At 29.3% G+C, this 21,877-nt stretch overlaps 1 protein-coding gene across 7 annotated transcripts in view; it reads left to right on the forward strand.

Moving 5' to 3' along the window:
- Nucleotides 1-21,877, forward strand: part of LOC129614698 (rap guanine nucleotide exchange factor) — a 131,705-nt gene that overhangs the window by 107,572 nt on the left and 2,256 nt on the right. The window lies entirely within an intron of this gene.

Consider the following 21,877-nt stretch of genomic DNA (forward strand, 5'->3'; position numbering starts at 1 on the left):
CAGGAATTTTAGAATGTAAATCAGAAATTTACTTTTTCGCTTGCTATCATTCATGATCGCCTATTACTTTCATTAAAATTGAAATTGTAAAAATGAGCAAAAAATTAATATATTTCTAAAATAATACCAGGCAAGCAGGAATTGTAGAAAGTAGATCAGAAATTTATTTTTTCGCTTGCTATCATTCATGATCGCCTATTACTTTCATTAAAATTAAAATTGTGAAAAGGAGCACAAATTTAAATATACTTCTAACAAAATACCAGGCCAGCAGGAATTTTAGAAAGTAAATCAGAAATTTACTTTTTCGCTTGCTATCATTCATGATCGCCTATTACTTTCATTAAAATTGAAATTGTAAAAATGAGCAAAAAATTAATATATTTCTAAAATAATACCAGGCCAGCAGGAATTTTAGAAAGTAAATCAGAAATTTACTTTTTCGCTTGCTATCATTCATGATCGCCTATTACTTTCATTAAAATTGAAATTGTGAAAAGGAGTAAAAAATTAAATAAATTTCAAACAAAATACCAGGCCAGCAGGAATTGTAGAAAGTAGATCAGAAATTTACTTTTTCGCTTGCTATCATTCATGATCGCCTATTACTTTCATTAAAATTGAAATTGTAAAAATGAGCAAAAAATTAATATATTTCTAAAATAATACCAGGCCAGCAGGAATTTGAGAAAGTAAATCAGAAATTTACTTTTTCGCTTGCTATCATTCATGATCGCCTATTACTTTCATTAAAATTGAAATTGTGAAAAGGAGTAAAAAATTAAATAAATTTCAAACAAAATACCAGGCCAGCAGGAATTGTAGAAAGTAGATCAGAAATTTACTTTTTCGCTTGCTATCATTCATGATCGCCTATTACTTTCATTAAAATTGAAATTGTAAAAATGAGCAAAAAATTAATATATTTCTAAAATAATACCAGGCCAGCAGGAATTTGAGAAAGTAAATCAGAAATTTACTTTTTCGCTTGCTATCATTCATGATCGCCTATTACTTTCATTAAAATTAAAATTGTGAAAAGGAGCAAAAATTTAAATATACTTCTAACAAAATACCAGGCCAGCAGGAATTGTAGAAAGTAGATCAGAAATTTATTTTTTCGCTTGCTATCATTCATGATCGCCTATTACTTTCATTAAAATTAAAATTGTGAAAAGGAGTAAAAAATTAATATATTTCTAAAATAATACCAGGCCAGCAGGAATTTGAGAAAGAAAATCAGAAATTTACTTTTTCGCTTGCTATCATTCATGATCGCCTATTACTTTCATTAAAATTGAAATTGTAAAAATGAGCAAAAAATTAATATATTTCTAAAATAATACCAGGCCAGCAGGAATTGTAGAAAGTAGATCAGAAATTTATTTTTTCGCTTGCTATCATTCATGATCGCCTATTACTTTCATTAAAATTGGAATTGTGAAAAGGAGTAAAAAATTAATATATTTCTAAAATAATACCAGGCAAGCAGGAATTGTAGAAAGTAGATCAGAAATTTATTTTTTCGCTTGCTATCATTCATGATCGCCTATTACTTTCATTAAAATTAAAACTGTGAAAAGGAGCAGAAATTTAAATATACTTCTAACAAAATACCAGGCCAGCAGGAATTTTAGAAAGTAAATCAGAAATTTACTTTTTCGCTTGCTATCATTCATGATCGCCTATTACTTTCATTAAAATTGAAATTGTAAAAATGAGCAAAAAATTAATATATTTCTAAAATAATACCAACCCGGCAGGAATTTTAGAAAGTAAATCAGAAATTTACTTTTTCGCTTGCTATCATTCATGATCGCCTATTACTTTCATTAAAATTAAAACTGTGAAAAGGAGCAGAAATTTAAATATACTTCTAACAAAATACCAGGCCAGCAGGAATTTTAGAAAGTAAATCAGAAATTTACTTTTTCGCTTGCTATCATTCATGATCGCCTATTACTTTCATTAAAATTGAAATTGTAAAAATGAGCAAAAAATTAATATATTTCTAAAATAATACCAGGCCAGCAGGAATTGTAGAAAGTAGATCAGAAATTTATTTTTTCGCTTGCTATCATTCATGATCGCCTATTACTTTCATTAAAATTGGAATTGTGAAAAGGAGTAAAAAATTAATATATTTCTAAAATAATACCAGGCAAGCAGGAATTGTAGAAAGTAGATCAGAAATTTATTTTTTCGCTTGCTATCATTCATGATCGCCTATTACTTTCATTAAAATTAAAACTGTGAAAAGGAGCAGAAATTTAAATATACTTCTAACAAAATACCAGGCCAGCAGGAATTTTAGAAAGTAAATCAGAAATTTACTTTTTCGCTTGCTATCATTCATGATCGCCTATTACTTTCATTAAAATTGAAATTGTAAAAATGAGCAAAAAATTAATATATTTCTAAAATAATACCAGGCCAGCAGGAATTGTAGAAAGTAGATCAGAAATTTATTTTTTCGCTTGCTATCATTCATGATCGCCTATTACTTTCATTAAAATTGGAATTGTGAAAAGGAGTAAAAAATTAATATATTTCTAAAATAATACCAGGCAAGCAGGAATTGTAGAAAGTAGATCAGAAATTTATTTTTTCGCTTGCTATCATTCATGATCGCCTATTACTTTCATTAAAATTAAAACTGTGAAAAGGAGCAGAAATTTAAATATACTTCTAACAAAATACCAGGCCAGCAGGAATTTTAGAAAGTAAATCAGAAATTTACTTTTTCGCTTGCTATCATTCATGATCGCCTATTACTTTCATTAAAATTGAAATTGTAAAAATGAGCAAAAAATTAATATATTTCTAAAATAATACCAAGCCAGCAGGAATTTTAGAAAGTAAATCAGAAATTTACTTTTTCGCTTGCTATCATTCATTATCGCCTATTACTTTCATTAAAATCGAAATTGTAAAAATGAGCAAAAAATTAATATATTTCTAAAATAATACCAGGCCAGCAGGAATTTTAGAAAGTAAATCAGAAATTTACTTTTTCGCTTGCTATCATTCATGATCGCCTATTACTTTCATTAAAATTGAAATTGTAAAATTGAACAAAAAATTAATATATTTCTAAAATAATACCAGGCCAGCAGGAATTTGAGAAAGTAAATCAGAAATTTACTTTTTCGCTTGCTATCATTCATGATCGCCTATTACTTTCATTAAAATTGAAATTGTAAAAATGAGCAAAAAATTAATATATTTCTAAAATAATACCAGGCAAGCAGGAATTGTAGAAAGTAAATCAGAAATTTACTGTTTCGCTTGCTATCATTCATGATCGCCTATTACTTTCATTAAAATTGAAATTGTGAAAAGGAGTAAAAAATTAATATATTTCTAAAATAATACCAGGCCAGCAGGAATTTGAGAAAGTAAATCAGAAATTTACTTTTTCGCTTGCTATCATTCATGATCGCCTATTACTTTCATTAAAATTGAAATTGTAAAAATGAGCAAAAAATTAATATATTTCTAAAATAATACCAGGCAAGCAGGAATTGTAGAAAGTAAATCAGAAATTTACTTTTTCGCTTGCTATCATTCATGATCGCCTATTACTTTCATTAAAATTGAAATTGTGAAAAGGAGTAAAAAATTAATATATTTCTAAAATAATACCAGGCAAGCAGGAATTTTAGAAAGTAAATCAGAAATTTACTTTTTCGCTTGCTATCATTCATGATCGCCTATTACTTTCATTAAAATTGAAATTGTGAAAAGGAGTAAAAAATTAATATATTTCTAAAATAATACCAGGCAAGCAGGAATTGTAGAAAGTAGATCAGAAATTTATTTTTTCGCTTGCTATCATTCATGATCGCCTATTACTTTCATTAAAATTAAAACTGTGAAAAGGAGCAGAAATTTAAATATACTTCTAACAAAATACCAGGCCAGCAGGAATTTTAGAAAGTAAATCAGAAATTTACTTTTTCGCTTGCTATCATTCATGATCGCCTATTACTTTCATTAAAATTGAAATTGTAAAAATGAGCAAAAAATTAATATATTTCTAAAATAATACCAACCCGGCAGGAATTTTAGAAAGTAAATCAGAAATTTACTTTTTCGCTTGCTATCATTCATGATCGCCTATTACTTTCATTAAAATTAAAACTGTGAAAAGGAGCAGAAATTTAAATATACTTCTAACAAAATACCAGGCCAGCAGGAATTTTAGAAAGTAAATCAGAAATTTACTTTTTCGCTTGCTATCATTCATGATCGCCTATTACTTTCATTAAAATTGAAATTGTAAAAATGAGCAAAAAATTAATATATTTCTAAAATAATACCAGGCCAGCAGGAATTGTAGAAAGTAGATCAGAAATTTATTTTTTCGCTTGCTATCATTCATGATCGCCTATTACTTTCATTAAAATTGGAATTGTGAAAAGGAGTAAAAAATTAATATATTTCTAAAATAATACCAGGCAAGCAGGAATTGTAGAAAGTAGATCAGAAATTTATTTTTTCGCTTGCTATCATTCATGATCGCCTATTACTTTCATTAAAATTAAAACTGTGAAAAGGAGCAGAAATTTAAATATACTTCTAACAAAATACCAGGCCAGCAGGAATTTTAGAAAGTAAATCAGAAATTTACTTTTTCGCTTGCTATCATTCATGATCGCCTATTACTTTCATTAAAATTGAAATTGTAAAAATGAGCAAAAAATTAATATATTTCTAAAATAATACCAGGCCAGCAGGAATTGTAGAAAGTAGATCAGAAATTTATTTTTTCGCTTGCTATCATTCATGATCGCCTATTACTTTCATTAAAATTGGAATTGTGAAAAGGAGTAAAAAATTAATATATTTCTAAAATAATACCAGGCAAGCAGGAATTGTAGAAAGTAGATCAGAAATTTATTTTTTCGCTTGCTATCATTCATGATCGCCTATTACTTTCATTAAAATTAAAACTGTGAAAAGGAGCAGAAATTTAAATATACTTCTAACAAAATACCAGGCCAGCAGGAATTTTAGAAAGTAAATCAGAAATTTACTTTTTCGCTTGCTATCATTCATGATCGCCTATTACTTTCATTAAAATTGAAATTGTAAAAATGAGCAAAAAATTAATATATTTCTAAAATAATACCAAGCCAGCAGGAATTTTAGAAAGTAAATCAGAAATTTACTTTTTCGCTTGCTATCATTCATTATCGCCTATTACTTTCATTAAAATCGAAATTGTAAAAATGAGCAAAAAATTAATATATTTCTAAAATAATACCAGGCCAGCAGGAATTTTAGAAAGTAAATCAGAAATTTACTTTTTCGCTTGCTATCATTCATGATCGCCTATTACTTTCATTAAAATTGAAATTGTAAAATTGAACAAAAAATTAATATATTTCTAAAATAATACCAGGCCAGCAGGAATTTGAGAAAGTAAATCAGAAATTTACTTTTTCGCTTGCTATCATTCATGATCGCCTATTACTTTCATTAAAATTGAAATTGTAAAAATGAGCAAAAAATTAATATATTTCTAAAATAATACCAGGCAAGCAGGAATTGTAGAAAGTAAATCAGAAATTTACTGTTTCGCTTGCTATCATTCATGATCGCCTATTACTTTCATTAAAATTGAAATTGTGAAAAGGAGTAAAAAATTAATATATTTCTAAAATAATACCAGGCCAGCAGGAATTTGAGAAAGTAAATCAGAAATTTACTTTTTCGCTTGCTATCATTCATGATCGCCTATTACTTTCATTAAAATTGAAATTGTAAAAATGAGCAAAAAATTAATATATTTCTAAAATAATACCAGGCAAGCAGGAATTGTAGAAAGTAAATCAGAAATTTACTGTTTCGCTTGCTATCATTCATGATCGCCTATTACTTTCATTAAAATTGAAATTGTGAAAAGGAGTAAAAAATTAATATATTTCTAAAATAATACCAGGCCAGCAGGAATTTGAGAAAGTAAATCAGAAATTTACTTTTTCGCTTGCTATCATTCATGATCGCCTATTACTTTCATTAAAATTGAAATTGTAAAAATGAGCAAAAAATTAATATATTTCTAAAATAATACCAGGCAAGCAGGAATTGTAGAAAGTAAATCAGAAATTTACTTTTTCGCTTGCTATCATTCATGATCGCCTATTACTTTCATTAAAATTGAAATTGTGAAAAGGAGTAAAAAATTAATATATTTCTAAAATAATACCAGGCAAGCAGGAATTTTAGAAAGTAAATCAGAAATTTACTTTTTCGCTTGCTATCATTCATGATCGCCTATTACTTTCATTAAAATTGAAATTGTGAAAAGGAGTAAAAAATTAAATATACTTCTAACAAAATACCAGGCCAGCAGGAATTTTAGAAAGTAAATCAGAAATTAACTTTTTCGCTTGCTATCATTCATGATCGCCTATTACTTTCATTAAAATTGAAATTGTGAAAAGGAGTAAAAAATTAAATAAATTTCAAACAAAATACTAGGAAAGCAGGAATTGTAGAAAGTAGATCAGAAATTTATTTTTTGGCTTGTTATCATTCATGATCGCCTATTACTTTACTTAAATTTGAAATTGTAAAAAGGAGCAAAAAATTAATATATTTCTAAAATAATACCAGGCCAGCAGAAATTTTAGAAAGTAAATCACAAATTTACTTTTTCGCTTGCTATCATTCATGATCGCCTATTACTTTCATTAAAATTGAAATTGTAAAAATGAGCAAAAAATTAAATAAATTTCAAACAAAATACTAGGAAAGCAGGAATTGTAGAAAGTAGATCAGCAATTTATTTTTTCGCTTGCTAGCATTCATGATCGCCTATTACTTTCATTAAAATTAAAATTGTGAAAAGGAGCAAAAATTTAAATATACTTCTAACAAAATACCAGGCCAGCAGGAATTTTAGAAAGTAATTCAGAAATTTACTTTTTCGCTTGCTATCATTCATGATCGCCTATTACTTTCCTTAAAATTGAAATTGTGAAAAGGAGTAAAAAATTAAATAAATTTCAAACAAAATACTAGGAAAGCAGAAATTGTAGAAAGTAGATCAGCAATTTATTTTTTCGCTTGCTAGCATTCATGATCGCCTATTACTTTCATTAAAATTAAAATTGTGAAAAGGAGCAAAAATTTAAATATACTTCTAACAAAATACCAGGCCAGCAGGAATTTTAGAAAGTAAATCTGAAATTTACTTTTTCGCTTGCTATCATTCATGATCGCCTATTACTTTCATTAAAATTGAAATTGTGAAAAGGAGTAAAAAATTAAATAAATTTCAAACAAAATACTAGGAAAGCAGGAATTGTAGAAAGTAGATCAGCAATTTATTTTTTCGCTTGCTAGCATTCATGATCGCCTATTACTTTCATTAAAATTAAAATTGTGAAAAGGAGCAAAAATTTAAATATACTTCTAACAAAATACCAGGCAAGCAGGAATTTTAGAAAGTAAATCAGAAATTTACTTTTTCGCTTGCTATCATTCATGATCGCCTATTACTTTCATTAAAATTGAAATTGTAAAAATGAGCAAAAAATTAATATATTTCTAAAATAATACCAGGCAAGCAGGAATTGTAGAAAGTAGATCAGAAATTTATTTTTTCGCTTGCTATCATTCATGATCGCCTATTACTTTCATTAAAATTGAAATTGTGAAAAGGAGTAAAAAATTAATATATTTCTAAAATAATACCAGGCAAGCAGGAATTGTAGAAAGTAAATCAGAAATTTACTTTTTCGCTTGCTATCATTCATGATCGCCTATTACTTTCATTAAAATTGAAATTGTGAAAAGGAGTAAAAAATTAAATAAATTTCAAACAAAATACTAGGAAAGCAGGAATTGTAGAAAGTAGATCAGCAATTTATTTTTTCGCTTGCTAGCATTCATGATCGCCTATTACTTTCATTAAAATTAAAATTGTGAAAAGGAGCAAAAATTTAAATATACTTCTAACAAAATACCAGGCCAGCAGGAATTTTAGAAAGTAAATCAGAAATTTACTTTTTCGCTTGCTATCATTCATGATCGCCTATTACTTTCATTAAAATTGAAATTGTAAAAATGAGCAAAAAATTAATATATTTCTAAAATAATACCAGGCAAGCAGGAATTGTAGAAAGTAGATCAGAAATTTATTTTTTCGCTTGCTATCATTCATGATCGCCTATTACTTTCATTAAAATTAAAATTGTGAAAAGGAGCAAAAATTTAAATATACTTCTAACAAAATACCAGGCCAGCAGGAATTTTAGAAAGTAAATCAGAAATTTACTTTTTCGCTTGCTATCATTCATGATCGCCTATTACTTTCATTAAAATTGAAATTGTGAAAAGGAGTAAAAAATTAAATAAATTTCAAACAAAATACTAGGAAAGCAGGAATTGTAGAAAGTAGATCAGAAATTTATTTTTTGGCTTGCTATCATTCATGATCGCCTATTACTTTCATTAAAATTAAAATTGTGAAAATTAGCAAAAATTTAAATATACTTCTAACAAAATACCAAGCCAGCAGGAATTTTAGAAAGTAAATCAGAAATTTACTTTTTCGCTTGCTATCATTCATGATCGCCTATTACTTTCATTAAAATTAAAATTGTGAAAAGGAGCAAAAATTTAAATGTACTTCTAACAAAATACCAGGCCAGCAGGAATTTTAGAAAGTAAATCAGAAATTTACTTTTTCGCTTGCTATCATTCATGATCGCCTATTACTTTCATTAAAATTGAAATTGTGAAAAGGAGTAAAAAATTAATATATTTCTAAAATAATACCAGGCCAGCAGAAATTTTAGAAAGTAAATCACAAATTTACTTTTTCGCTTGCTATCATTCATGATCGCCTATTACTTTCATTAAAATTGTAATTGTAAAAATGAGCAAAAATTTAAATATACTTCTAACAAAATACCAGGCCAGCAGGAATTTTAGAAAGTAAATCTGAAATTTACTTTTTCGCTTGCTATCATTCATGATCGCCTATTACTTTCATTAAAATTGAAATTGTGAAAAGGAGTAAAAAATTAATATATTTCTAAAATAATACCAGGCCAGCAGAAATTTTAGAAAGTAAATCAGAAATTTACTTTTTCGCTTGCTATCATTCATGATCGCCTATTACTTTCATTAAAATTAAAATTGTGAAAAGGAGCAAAAATTTAAATATACTTTAACAAAATACCAGGCCAGCAGGAATTTTAGAAAGTAAATCTGAAATTTACTTTTTCGCTTGCTATCATTCATGATCGCCTATTACTTTCATTAAAATTGAAATTGTGAAAAGGAGTAAAAAATTAAATAAATTTCAAACAAAATACTAGGAAAGCAGGAATTGTAGAAAGTAGATCAGCAATTTATTTTTTCGCTTGCTAGCATTCATGATCGCCTATTACTTTCATTAAAATTAAAATTGTGAAAAGGAGCAAAAATTTAAATATACTTCTAACAAAATACCAGGCCAGCAGGAATTTTAGAAAGTAAATCAGAAATTTACTTTTTCGCTTGCTATCATTCATGATCGCCTATTACTTTCATTAAAATTGAAATTGTAAAAATGAGCAAAAAATTAATATATTTCTAAAATAATACCAGGCAAGCAGGAATTGTAGAAAGTAGATCAGAAATTTATTTTTTCGCTTGCTATCATTCATGATCGCCTATTACTTTCATTAAAATTGAAATTGTGAAAAGGAGTAAAAAATTAATATATTTCTAAAATAATACCAGGCAAGCAGGAATTGTAGAAAGTAGATCAGAAATTTATTTTTTCGCTTGCTATCATTCATGATCGCCTATTACTTTCATTAAAATTAAAATTGTGAAAAGGAGCAAAAAATTAATATATTTCTAAAATAATACCAGGCCAGCAGGAATTTTAGAAAGTAAATCAGAAATTTACTTTTTCACTTGCTATCATTCATGATCGCCTATTACTTTCATTAAAATTGAAATTGTAAAATTGAGCAAAAAATTAATATATTTCTAAAATAATACCAGGCAAGCAGGAATTGTAGAAAGTAGATCAGAAATTTATTTTTTCGCTTGCTATCATTCATGATCGCCTATTACTTTCATTAAAATTAAAATTGTGAAAAGGAGCAAAAATTTAAATGTACTTCTAACAAAATACCAGGCCAGCAGGAATTTTAGAAAGTAAATCAGAAATTTACTTTTTCGCTTGCTATCATTCATGATCGCCTATTACTTTCATTAAAATCGAAATTGTAAAAATGAGCAAAAAATTAATATATTTCTAAAATAATACCAGGCAAGCAGGAATTTTAGAAAGTAAATCAGAAATTTACTTTTTCACTTGCTATCATTCATGATCGCCTATTACTTTCATTAAAATTGAAATTGTAAAATTGAGCAAAAAATTAATATATTTCTAAAATAATACCAGGCAAGCAGGAATTGTAGAAAGTAGATCAGAAATTTATTTTTTCGCTTGCTATCATTCATGATCGCCTATTACTTTTATTAAAATTGAAATTGTAAAAATGAGCAAAAAATTAATATATTTCTAAAATAATACCAGGCAAGCAGGAATTGTAGAAAGTAGATCAGAAATTTATTTTTCGCTTGCTATCATTCATGATCGCCTATTACTTTCATTAAAATTGAAATTGTGAAAAGGAGTAAAAAATTAATATATTTCTAAAATAATACCAGGCAAGCAGGAATTGTAGAAAGTAAATCAGAAATTTATTTTTTCGCTTGCTATCATTCATGATCGCCTATTACTTTTATTAAAATTGAAATTGTGAAAAGGAGTAAAAAATTAATATATTTCTAAAATAATACCAGGCCAGCAGGAATTTGAGAAAGTAAATCAGAAATTTACTTTTTCGCTTGCTATCATTCATGATCGCCTATTACTTTCATTAAAATTGAAATTGTGAAAAGGAGTAAAAAATTAATATATTTCTAAAATAATACCAGGCCAGCAGGAATTTTAGAAAGTAAATCAGAAATTTACTTTTTCGCTTGCTATCATTCATGATCGCCTATTACTTTAATTAAAATTCAAATTGTGAAAATGAGCAAAAAATTAATATATTTCTAAAATAATACCAGGCCAGCAGGAATTTTAGAAAGTAAATCAGAAATTTACTTTTTCGCTTGCTATCATTCATGATCGCCTATTACTTTCATTAAAATTGAAATTGTGAAAAGGAGTAAAAAATTAATATATTTCTAAAATAATACCAGGCAAGCAGGAATTGTAGAAAGTAAATCAGAAATTTACTGTTTCGCTTGCTATCATTCATGATCGCCTATTACTTTCATTAAAATTGAAATTGTGAAAAGGAGTAAAAAATTAATATATTTCTAAAATAATACCAGGCCAGCAGGAATTTGAGAAAGTAAATCAGAAATTTACTTTTTCGCTTGCTATCATTCATGATCGCCTATTACTTTCATTAAAATTGAAATTGTAAAAATGAGCAAAAAATTAATATATTTCTAAAATAATACCAGGCAAGCAGGAATTGTAGAAAGTAGATCAGAAATTTATTTTTTCGCTTGCTATCATTCATGATCGCCTATTACTTTCATTAAAATTGAAATTGTGAAAAGGAGTAAAAAATTAATATATTTCTAAAATAATACCAGGCAAGCAGGAATTGTAGAAAGTAGATCAGAAATTTATTTTTTCGCTTGCTATCATTCATGATCGCCTATTACTTTCATTAAAATTAAAATTGTGAAAAGGAGCAAAAATTTAAATATACTTCTAACAAAATACCAGGCCAGCAGGAATTTTAGAAAGTAAATCAGAAATTTACTTTTTCGCTTGCTATCATTCATTATCGCCTATTACTTTCATTAAAATTGAAATTGTGAAAAGGAGTAAAAAATTAATATATTTCTAAAATAATACCAGGCAAGCAGGAATTTTAGAAAGTAAATCAGAAATTTACTTTTTCGCTTGCTATCATTCATGATCGCCTATTACTTTCATTAAAATTGAAACTGTGAAAAGGAGTAAAAAATTAAATAAATTTCAAACAAAATACTAGGAAAGCAGGAATTGTAGAAAGTAGATCAGAAATTCATTTTTTGGCTTGCTATCATTCATGATCGCCTATTACTTTCATTAAAATTAAAATTGTGAAAAGGAGCAAAAATTTAAATATACTTCTAACAAAATACCAGGCCAGCAGGAATTTTAGAAAGTAAATCAGAAATTTACTTTTTCGCTTGCTATCATTCATGATCGCCTATTACTTTCATTAAAATTAAAATTGTGAAAAGGAGCAAAAATTTAAATATACTTCTAACAAAATACCAGGCCAGCAGGAATTTTAGAAAGTAAATCAGAAATTTACTTTTTCGCTTGCTATCATTCATTATCGCCTATTACTTTCATTAAAATTGAAATTGTGAAAAGGAGTAAAAAATTAATATATTTCTAAAATAATACCAGGCAAGCAGGAATTTTAGAAAGTAAATCAGAAATTTACTTTTTCGCTTGCTATCATTCATGATCGCCTATTACTTTCATTAAAATTGAAACTGTGAAAAGGAGTAAAAAATTAAATAAATTTCAAACAAAATACTAGGAAAGCAGGAATTGTAGAAAGTAGATCAGAAATTTATTTTTTGGCTTGTTATCATTCATGATCGCCTATTACTTTACTTAAATTTGAAATTGTAAAAAGGAGCAAAAAATTAATATATTTCTAAAATAATACCAGGCCAGCAGAAATTTTAGAAAGTAAATCACAAATTTACTTTTTCGCTTGCTATCATTCATGATCGCCTATTACTTTCATTAAAATTGAAATTGTAAAAATGAGCAAAAAATTAATATATTTCTAAAATAATACCAGGTAAGCAGGAATTGTAGAAAGTAGATCAGAAATTTATTTTTTCGCTTGCTATCATTCATGATCGCCTATTACTTTCATTAAAATTAAAATTGTGAAAAGGAGCAAAAATTTAAATATACTTCTAACAAAATACCAGGCCAGCAGGAATTTTAGAAAGTAAATCTGAAATTTACTTTTTCGCTTGCTATCATTCATGATCGCCTATTACTTTCATTAAAATTGAAATTGTGAAAAGGAGTAAAAAATTAAATAAATTTCAAACAAAATACTAGGAAAGCAGGAATTGTAGAAAGTAGATCAGAAATTTATTTTTTGGCTTGTTATCATTCATGATCGCCTATTACTTTACTTAAATTTGAAATTGTAAAAAGGAGCAAAAAATTAATATATTTCTAAAATAATACCAGGCCAGCAGAAATTTTAGAAAGTAAATCACAAATTTACTTTTTCGCTTGCTATCATTCATGATCGCCTATTACTTTCATTAAAATTGAAATTGTAAAAATGAGCAAAAAATTAATATATTTCTAAAATAATACCAGGTAAGCAGGAATTGTAGAAAGTAGATCAGAAATTTATTTTTTCGCTTGCTATCATTCATGATCGCCTATTACTTTCATTAAAATTGAAATTGTGAAAAGGAGTAAAAAATTAATATATTTCTAAAATAATACCAGGCCAGCAGAAATTTGAGAAAGTAAATCAGAAATTTACTTTTTCGCTTGCTATCATTCATGATCGCCTATTACTTTCATTAAAATTGAAATTGTAAAAATGAGCAAAAAATTAATATATTTCTAAAATAATACCAGGCAAGCAGGAATTGTAGAAAGTAGATCAGAAATTTATTTTTTCGCTTGCTATCATTCATGATCGCCTATTACTTTCATTAAAATTGAAATTGTGAAAAGAAGTAAAAAATTAAATAAATTTCTAAAATAATACCAGGCCAGCAGAAATTTTAGAAAGTAAATCAGAAATTTACTTTTTCGCTTGCTATCATTCATGATCGCCTATTACTTTACTTAAATTTGAAATTGTAAAAAGGAGCAAAAAATTAATATATTTCTAACAAAATACCAGGCCAGCAGGAATTTTAGAAAGTAAATCAGAAATTTACTTTTTCGCTTGCTATCATTCATGATCGCCTATTACTTTCATTAAAATTAAAATTGTGAAAAGGAGCAAAAATTTAAATATACTTCTAACAAAATACCAGGCCAGCAGGAATTGTAGAAAGTAGATCAGAAATTTACTTTTTCGCTTGCTATCATTCATGATCGCCTATTACTTTCATTAAAATTGAAATTGTGAAAAGGAGTAAAAAATTAATATATTTCTAAAATAATACCAGGCAAGCAGGAATTGTAGAAAGTAAATCAGAAATTTACTGTTTCACTTGCTATCATTCATGATCGCCTATTACTTTCATTAAAATTGAAATTGTGAAAAGGAGTAAAAAATTAATATATTTCTAAAATAATACCAGGCAAGCAGGAATTGTAGAAAGTAGATCAGAAATTTATTTTTTCGCTTGCTATCATTCATGATCGCCTATTACTTTCATTAAAATTGAAATTGTGAAAAGGAGTAAAAAATTAAATAAATTTCAAACAAAATACTATCGCCTATTACTTTCATTAAAATTGAAATTGTGAAAAGGAGTAAAAAATTAATATATTTCTAAAATAATACCAGGCCAGCAGAAATTTGAGAAAGTAAATCAGAAATTTACTTTTTCGCTTGCTATCATTCATGATCGCCTATTACTTTCATTAAAATTGAAATTGTAAAAATGAGCAAAAAATTAATATATTTCTAAAATAATACCAGGCAAGCAGGAATTGTAGAAAGTAGATCAGAAATTTATTTTTTCGCTTGCTATCATTCATGATCGCCTATTACTTTCATTAAAATTGAAATTGTGAAAAGGAGTAAAAAATTAAATAAATTTCAAACAAAATACTATCGCCTATTACTTTCATTAAAATTGAAATTGTAAAAATGAGCAAAAAATTAATATATTTCTAAAATAATACCAGGCAAGCAGGAATTGTAGAAAGTAGATCAGAAATTTATTTTTTGGCTTGCTATCATTCATGATCGCCTATTACTTTCATTAAAATTGAAATTGTGAAAAGGAGTAAAAAATTAATATATTTCTAAAATAATACCAGGCAAGCAGGAATTGTAGAAAGTAGATCAGAAATTTATTTTTTCGCTTGCTATCATTCATGATCGCCTATTACTTTCATTAAAATTAAAATTGTGAAAAGGAGCAAAAATTTAAATATACTTCTAACAAAATACCAGGCCAGCAGGAATTTTAGAAAGTAAATCAGAAATTTACTTTTTCGCTTGCTATCATTCATGATCGCCTATTACTTTCATTAAAATTGAAATTGTGAAAAGGAGTAAAAAATTAAATAAATTTCAAACAAAATACTAGGAAAGCAGGAATTGTAGAAAGTAGATCAGAAATTTATTTTTTGGCTTGCTATCATTCATGATCGCCTATTACTTTCATTAAAATTGAAATTGTGAAAAGGAGTAAAAAATTAAATAAATTTCAAACAAAATACTAGGAAAGCAGGAATTGTAGAAAGTAGATCAGAAATTTATTTTTTTGCTTGTTATCATTCATGATCGCCTATTACTTTACTTAAATTTGAAATTGTAAAAAGGAGCAAAAAATTAATATATTTCTAAAATAATACCAGGCCAGCAGAAATTTTAGAAAGTAAATCACAAATTTACTTTTTCGCTTGCTATCATTCATGATCGCCTATTACTTTCATTAAAATTGAAATTGTAAAAATGAGCAAAAAATTAATATATTTCTAAAATAATACCAGGTAAGCAGGAATTGTAGAAAGTAGATCAGAAATTTATTTTTTCGCTTGCTATCATTCATGATCGCCTATTACTTTCATTAAAATTAAAATTGTGAAAAGGAGCAAAAATTTAAATATACTTCTAACAAAATACCAGGCCAGCAGGAATTTTAGAAAGTAAATCAGAAATTTACTTTTTCGCTTGCTATCATTCATGATCGCCTATTACTTTCATTAAAATTGAAATTGTGAAAAGGAGTAAAAAATTAAATAAATTTCAAACAAAATACTAGGAAAGCAGGAATTGTAGAAAGTAAATCAGCAATTTATTTTTTCGCTTGCTAGCATTCATGATCGCCTATTACTTTCATTAAAATTAAAATTGTGAAAAGGAGCAAAAATTTAAATATACTTCTAACAAAATACCAGGCCAGCAGGAATTTTAGAAAGTAAATCTGAAATTTACTTTTTCGCTTGCTATCATTCATGATCGCCTATTACTTTCATTAAAATTGAAATTGTGAAAAGGAGTAAAAAATTAAATAAATTTCAAACAAAATACTAGGAAAGCAGGAATTGTAGAAAGTAGATCAGAAATTTATTTTTTGGCTTGTTATCATTCATGATCGCCTATTACTTTCATTAAAACTGAAATTGTAAAAATGAGCAAAAAATTAATATATTTCTAAAATAATACCAGGCAAGCAGGAATTGTAGAAAGCAGATCAGAAATTTATTTTTTCGCTTGCTATCATTCATGATCGCATATTACTTTCATTAAAATTGAAATTGTGAAAAGAAGTAAAAAATTAAATAAATTTCAAACAAAATACTAGGAAAGCAGGAATTGTAGAAAGTAGATCAGAAATTTATTTTTTGGCTTGTTATCATTCATGATCGCCTATTACTTTACTTAAATTTGAAATTGTAAAAAGGAGCAAAAAATTAATATATTTCTAACAAAATACCAGGCCAGCAGGAATTTTAGAAAGTAAATCAGAAATTTTTTTCGCTTGCTATCATTCATGATCGCCTATTACTTTCATTAAAATTAAAATTGTGAAAAGGAGCAAAAATTTAAATATACTTCTAACAAAATACCAGGCCAGCAGGAATTTTAGAAAGTAGATCAGAAATTTACTTTTTCGCTTGCTATCATTCATGATCGCCTATTACTTTCATTAAAATTGAAATTGTGAAAAGGAGTAAAAAATTAAATAAATTTCAAACAAAATACTAGGAAAGCAGGAATTGTAGAAAGTAGATCAGAAATTTATTTTTTGGCTTGTTATCATTCATGATCGCCTATTACTTTACTTAAATTTGAAATTATAAAAAGGAGCAAAAAATTAATATATTTCTTAAATAATACCAGGCCAGCAGAAATTTTAGAAAGTAAATCACAAATTTACTTTTTCGCTTGCTATCATTCATGATCGCCTATTAGTTTCATTAAAATTGAAATTCTGAAAATGGGCAAAAAATTAATATATTTCTAAAATAATACCAGGCCAGCAGGAAATTTCTAAAATAATACCAGGCAAGCAGGAATTGTAGAAAGTAGATCAGAAACTTATTTTTTCGGTTGCTATCATTCATGATCGCCTATTACTTTCATTAAAATTGAAATTGTAAAAATGAGCAAAAATTTAATATATTTCTAAAATAATACCATGCCAGCAGGAATTTTAGAAAGTAAATCAGGAATTTACTTTTTCGCTTGCTATCATTCATGATCGCCTATTACTTTCATTAAAATTGAAATTGTAAAAAGGAGCAAAAAATTAAATAAATTTCAAACAAAATACTAGGAAAGCAGAAATTGTAGAAAGTAGATCAAAAATTTATTTTTTGGTTTGCTGTCATTCATGATCGCCTATTACTTTCGTTAAAATTGAAATTGTGAAAATCAGCAAAATATTAATATATTTCTAAAATAATACCAGGCCAGCAGGAATTTTAGAAAGTAAATCAGGAATTTACTTTTTCGCTTGCTATCATTCATGATCGCCTATTACTTTCATTAAAATTCAAATTGTAAAAATGAGCAAAAAATTAAATAAATTTCAAACAAAATACTAGGAAAGCAGAAATTGTAGAAAGTAGATGAAAAATTTATTTTTTGGTTTGCTGTCATTCATGATCGCCTATTACTTTCGTTAAAATTGAAATTGTGAAAAGGAGCAAAAAATTAATATATTTCTAACAAAACACCAGGCAAGCAAGAATTGTAGGAAGTAGATAAGAAATTACCTTTCTCGCTTGCTATCATTCATGATCGCGTGCTACTTTTATTAAAATTGATATTGTTAAAAGGAGCAAAAAAATAAATAAATTTCTAACAAAATACCAGGCAAGCAGGAATTGTAGAAAGTAGATCAGAAATTAACTTTTTCGCTGTCAACTCGACAACTAGATGGAGTGGGGTTAGTCCCAAAATCACCTCCATTGCCGCGGTTGGACATGTCTTCATAGCTCCAGTGATGCAGACGAAAGCAAGTCTCTGCAAACGTTCTAGTTTCCTTGTTGCTTTTTGATACAACCGCCCCGTATGTGAGGAGCGGTACCACATGATAGAGGGGGGCATCCTCGCGTTTTACCCGAAGTGGCCCTGTACACTATGAGTGCCCGTGTAGCCTTTGTCCTTACCACTTCTTCGTGTCTTCGCTGAAGAAACCCGCTGTCAACTACCACACCAAGGTATTTCAATTCCGTTTTCCTTTCTACTGTCTTTACGCACACCGGTATAGTGCTCAGACGCTCAAGCTTTTTTCTGCAAGTGAAGGGCATTAAGGTCGTCTTTCTAGGTTTGAGTTTGAGTCCCACACTGCCGCACCAGACTTATGTCAGCCGTAGTTCTCTTTGCACTATGTCGCAAAGATGCTCCTCCAACTTCCCGTTGCGATGATAGCAATATCATCAGCGTATGTTTGTACGCCTATATCCGGACGGCCAAGCTCCTCAAGTAGGCAATCCACAATGAGACTCCACATTAGTGGAGAAAGGACTTCACCCTGTGGACAGCCCCTAGCTACGTAGATGTCCACCTTGCTCCGTCCGACTACAGTTTCTGCAAACCTTGTAGTGAGCATCTTGAAAATCCAGGCTCACTATCGCCTCGTGCGAGGTGTTATCGAAGGCCCCCCAATGTCCAGAAATGTAGCCGATACAAGGCGGTTTCCGTCGATTCAATACAGTGGCATTTATATGATTATCAATAACCTTCTCCATCGTCTTCAGCAAGAAATACGTGAGTCAAATTGGCCTGAATGATTTAGCACCACGTCTCTCCTTTCGACCTTAGGGATAAAGACTATCCTAACCACCCGCCAGGATCCGGGGATGTGTCCAAGAGCCAAGCTGCTACTGAATATTGTTATTGAGACGGGCAATACCTCTTCTAGGTTACAGGAGTGCTGATGATATTCCATGCACTCCTGGAGCCTTAAAAGGCTGGAAGGTGCCAATGAGCTTTATTCTAGTTGTCGAAGTAGAGCGACAATTGTCGTTACGACTTGAATTTGATATTCTAAGCGGCGATCGCAGTGACAATCATCGGGGAATAGCGGGAAAATGTGTTTCAGCCATATTCCAGTTGTCGTTCTGATGCGAGATATGCCGTAGTGAAACGACGTTTTTTTTCGGAAAGTATTTACAAGTATAGACAAGAAAGAAGGATACACCAAAAATACAAGTTAAAACAAAACAATTTAACAAAATCATAAAAAAATTAATTTTACATATAAATCAAGTCATAAAATACATAATTTAATTTTTGTTTTTAGCGTGAAAGTATTTATAAATTTGAAGAATTGGAAATTTTATGACAGAGAACGCCTTTTACGGGTACTCGTTTTTCCCTCGAATATATTCAGTAAATATACAAAGGTCTCCTTTGGAAGTCTGTAATAGTTTATAAATCTGTGAATAAAATAAAATGTTTGCAACTAATTTACTAGAAAAAATTTGGCAAATCCAATGGATTAGAGCTGTTGTAATCTTAAATCTTTCGATCCTTGTTGTTTTTTTTTAATTTCATCACTACCGGAAAGAGATGAATCCGTAAACCATAATGCAAATGACATTTTTTATTATTTAAAAATATAAATATATATATTGAAAATTTTTTTTAGTTTGAACTTTACTCGCCGAAATTTCTTTTTAAAATGTATCAATTCCACTTGAAACGTTTCATTTTCGATTATTTCTCGCACTCACGTCACTCGACAACCAGAATACCACATTTCAAATGATGTGACAGCGACAACGACAAATGTCACGTAAGTGACGCAACAACTAGAATAAGGCTCAATAGTCCATCCCACCCTTTGATACGTTAAAATATTTTCCGCCCTTTTCCAATCCTCAGGACATGGGGTCTCACTTTCCCATGTCATCTGACTTTGGCCAAAATTACCGCCAGGAAATGCGTCTAAACCCCTTTGCTCTTCAATCTCCGTGTAACTACCATCCGGCCTCCTTAGAGATGCGGGGATTACAGCGTTGTCCTTTGCCAACGACTTCTTGCCAACGGGCCCATCAGCTACTCCGCCGTCTCCTGATCCGCAGAGTCGGTAATTATCGTACCCGGTTTGAAGTGGATACCTTAAAAATGGATGATTGTGACCCAGCTCTTCGTTAATTCCTCGACTATCGCTTCTTCCAGCCGGGTTAATTCCTGCTAGGTCAGCATCGTCGAGGGGTATTCCCTCGATAGAACAGCTGTTTTGACCACTTTAGTGGCCGCGGCGTAACTTATTCCGGTCGTGATGTGGAAGGTATGGAATGGGTTCTCATTGCCCGGTTCTTCTCCTTTTTGCTTGAGCATCTTGGGGTGTTAACGACTCTCGTCCTCTTCCCCCCCCCCCCCTCTGAACAAATAGTGGAAGGTGTTCAGTCGGTCTCTTCCGGTCCTCAGCCAGTTTCCTGGCTTCATCAGGGGATTTTCGCTGCTCTAGGAAACGAAGGTACCATCTGACACCGGCCCGCTGATTCCTCGTCTATTAGGGTCATTTCGGCCCCCAGGTTGGCCTAAAGAGGGTAATTAGGGTTGCTCCTTACCGCCCCTACCCTTTTGTTGACTTACCTTTTCAGTTACTTCCACCGCGCACGAGAGACGTCCTTGTAACGCCAGCTTCCGCTGATGTGGAGCGTTTGCTCCGACGATCCTCTGACTCTTTATCTGTACTGCGTTTGTTTTTGGGGGGGGGATAATAATAGAGGATATTCTAACTTTCCCCTCAACACCGCCCCTTCTTATGTGATCAGCCTTTTGCTGATCCACTTCTTCCTGAGCGGTTATCAAATCGGTGTTCTCCCGAATTTTGACGGTCCTGGTCAATTTCTTGTTTGTTCTGTTTTTGTTATTGTTGTTTTTTTTTATTTATTTTTTCCATTTCATAATTCCACGAGTTGCTAGGGAAAGGGTGGTCCACTACGTCAGAACCCCGCATGACGCAGTAAGGTTATAATAATCCCTGAGTTGACCTGGTATCAGGGAGACTCCGTTCGCGACAGCTAGTATACCAGGTTGCCAAGTAATCCGCTTCACACGGATCGTATAGCACCACTGTATTGGGGAGGGGGTGGGGCTTATTGTAGATAGGTCAGTGTTTTTGGTTCGTGCCCATTGAGATTCTCTTGGTTTCACTTATATTTCACTGAACTGGAAATAAAATATTTTATTTTCTGGTTTCATTTTTGAAACTTAAAAAAACATATGACAACTTTCATAACTAGAAAAACTTCAAGGTTTTCAATGCTAAGGTCAAATTTGTAGTTTTTGCGAAAGCATGTTGCATTATCAAAACAACCTGTCTAAAAGGTTCGAAATCAAATATAATTGAAAACAAATTTCTAAAAAAAAGAAGTTTGCTAATTTAATATCGAGGTAACCAAAATTTTTACTGTCGCGTAATTTACTAACATTAAAAATAAATAATTTAATTAATTAAGTGACAGTTACTGTCGTCACAGTAAATCTTTTTTTACTGTCACGATTTTAATTTACTGTTATGACACTAAATTTCGCGATACTGAATGTTTTGAAAACCTCGAGAGTAAATGTTTGACAATAAAGTCTTGACAGTCAATTTATATTTCGTTTTGTTTTTTTCAAATAAACTATCAAGCCGGCAGCAATAGGAAGTAAACTTTTATTTTTCTGAAATTTGCTTTCAAATTTACCTG

The sequence above is a fragment of the Condylostylus longicornis genome, unplaced genomic scaffold (assembly GCF_029603195.1).
Source record: "Condylostylus longicornis isolate FDR11 unplaced genomic scaffold, ASM2960319v2 ptg000116l, whole genome shotgun sequence".
In the NCBI taxonomy this organism is placed as follows: Eukaryota; Metazoa; Arthropoda; class Insecta; order Diptera; family Dolichopodidae; genus Condylostylus; species Condylostylus longicornis.